The sequence below is a fragment of the Neophocaena asiaeorientalis genome, unplaced genomic scaffold (assembly GCF_003031525.2).
Source record: "Neophocaena asiaeorientalis asiaeorientalis breed wild unplaced genomic scaffold, Neophocaena_asiaeorientalis_V1.1 scaffold1032, whole genome shotgun sequence".
NCBI lineage: Eukaryota > Metazoa > Chordata > Mammalia > Artiodactyla > Phocoenidae > Neophocaena > Neophocaena asiaeorientalis.
In genome coordinates, this window is record NW_020172049.1 from 81,920 (window position 1) to 84,983 (window position 3,064).

The following is a 3,064-nucleotide window of genomic DNA, read 5'->3' on the forward strand; positions in this document are numbered from 1 at the left end:
TTGTCTTTTTTTTTTTTTCTTTCTCTCCCATTTCCACCTCTTTCCCAGAAATTCCATATCTCTCACACTCACTCCTTCAGACACGCACACACACACACACACACACACACACACACACACACCATTCCACACACATATATATAAACACAAACTAACATACACACCACTCTATAACACACCTTATCACACCTATTTTTTTTACTTTTTTTAAATTAGTTTCTCTGCTCCTGAAGGATTATGGCAATGGCTATAGATAGAGTTTGGAACTTGGAAGTATGTAGAGCAGGAAATCATGAAAGAAAGAGAGAAAAGATGAAGAATGATATTGTGGACAACATGTGTCATGTAACTCTCCTTCCGTTCCTTCCATGCTTGATGCTTTCACAAGGCCAGCAAAGTTTTATCTGACTTAGGAACACATCCACAGAGAGATTCATGCCAAGCACTCCCTTAGCCCAGCTTTGAAACTAAAACAAAGGTAATATGATGAGGAGAGGAGAGGATGCATGGACTTAGACCATGTGTAGAAAGCAGTTTAATTGTAACTTCTCTACAAGATGGCACATTGGAGCTTCCCTAATGAGTGTTTTGTTGTTGTTGTTAATTCTAGACTTAAAAAAACACAGAGACTAAAGGAGACAGGTAACTTGTATGAGTGTCAAATGACATATGCTTTTTTTTTGTAAAGCAAATTGATAATCTGTATCAGAAGTGTCTAAAGTATCATGCCCACTGTACTAGTAATTCAAGTTTTAGAACACTTTTAAAATACTTCCTTTAAACCAAGCAAGTTACCTAAAGCAAAGAAATAGTTTCATGCCTGAAACTATTTCTAGTGATCAACATCATGCTGATCACTAGATCAACTAAACTAAACTAGTGATCAACATCATGTTATTTATAGTGGCAAAAATCTGGGTATGAAAAATTATTTCACAGGGAAATGGTTAGTAAATTATGAAACAATCTCATAGTGGAATGATAAATTAAATTTGGGGCTTCCCTGGTGGCATAGTGGTTGAGAGTCCGCCTGCCAATGCAGGGGACAGGGGTTCGTGCCCCGGTCCGGGAGGATCCCACATGCCGCAAAGCGGCTGGACCCGTGAGCCATGACCGCTGAGGCTGCGCATCTGGAGCCTGTGCTCCGCAACGGGAGAGGCCACAACAATGAATTGTTTTTAGCTTTTAGGGAAACTATACATGATAAATTGGCAAATGATAAAGCAGAATTCAAAATTCTATGCTGAATGATAGCAATGATGAAATAAAAGCTAAATAAATAAATAAAGTTAATAAATTTTAAAGACTGATACCAAAATCATCTGTAAGTAATATGGTTGTGGATCATTTTTCTTGGGTACTTTTAAGTATTTTCCAAATTTTTCACAATAAAAATGTGATTTTATATTAAAAATAAATGAAATAATGTTTTGTTTTAAAAATACAATGTCACTGATTAGCTCTATTTAATTAGCTTTATCAGTTTCCATTTTCCTAGTGGTTTTATGATTTAAATTATATGGAGTGGAATTCTTTGAGACAATACAGGTGCTCTTGATACACTTAAAAAAAAACATATTTTCTAAAATGTCTAGATGTTAAGAGAAAGTAGATCAAGTATATTTAAATCTTGTGAATATTTAAGCTAATACCAGTTTCTCATAGTTGGCATCTAATTCCTAGAAAATGTGGGATGTTTCCATTACTATTCAGACAATCTGGAATATGACCAAAGTTACCCAAACTTCAATACTAGTAGAAAATTAAAGTGAACTATTATTTATGTTTGCATCAAATTTGAAATATGGAAAATGAGAATGGATTAATCATCTATTTGTAAATCACTAAAATGAACACAAATTTCTATTTCAGTGATTTGGGGAAGCAAATATTTATTAAGTGCCTGCTGTTCCAGAACATGTTAGAGCTGATTTAAATTTAGAGACTGTAGCCCAGAGATAGAGCAGTTTCTGAAGTGATACAAATCTGTTTAATTCTCATTAGTACTTACAGTATGACCATGGGTAATACTGGGTTGGCCAAAAAGTTTGCTCAGGGTTTTCCGCAAGATAGTACATGTATCCAATACATGTATCCAAATATCAGATTCCTCATCTACAAAATGGGCATAATAATGGCAGTGATAGCATTTGAGACTGAGGAAGCCATTTTTTAAAATTTAAAAAAAATTTTATTGTGATAAAAGTCACATAATATAAAACATACTATTTTAACCATATTTAACTGTACATTTCAGTGGTGCTAAGTACTTGCACATTGTTGTGCAACTCTCACCATCATCCATCTCCCGAATTTTTCACCTTCCTAAAATGAAACTCTGTCTCCATTAAACACTAACTCCCCAATCTCCCTCCCCACTGCCCCTCAGTCCCTGTCATCTACCAATTTACTTTCTGACTTTATGAATTTGACTATTCTAGGTACCTTGTATAAGTGGAATCAAACAGTATTTGTCTGCACCTACTGTGTATTGGAATGCATATTTAAGGTTAACTTAATATATGTCCTACAAACAGAGGAAGCCATTTTTGCAAAGCTTCCCTAGAAACACAGTGTGACCTGTACATCGACCTGTGAATTATCCATTGAGTCTAGAGGTTAGGGTACAGGTGGGAACAGAAGACACAGGTAGGTGAGGTTCAGTAGTCCAGGTGCCAGAAAGCACTGGATTTCATGCCTACAGGTTTTGACTTTATCCTGAGGGCAACAGGGAGCCATTGACTGAAGGGGGTGAAAAGGGATAAGCTTTTTAGCGTTTCTGGAATTCCAGGGCAGGGTGTTCAGAACTGCACTGCCTGAATGGCCAGCAACTCATGCATCTTGTCCTCGGTCATAGTAGCATAGCATGGGATGGTTTATAAAAGGTACAGGAAGTCTTCAAGGCAGCCTTGTCTGACCTCCTGGGTGTTGGTGGGAGGGGAGAAGCGTTCTATCTCTGTCTTAAGGTTTCCTGAGGAGGGCAGCCCCAGTGACAAAAGTATCCAGTCCTCTCCCTCAATCCCTCCTCCCCAGGGGTGGAGCAGATATATGGTGGATGGATTTG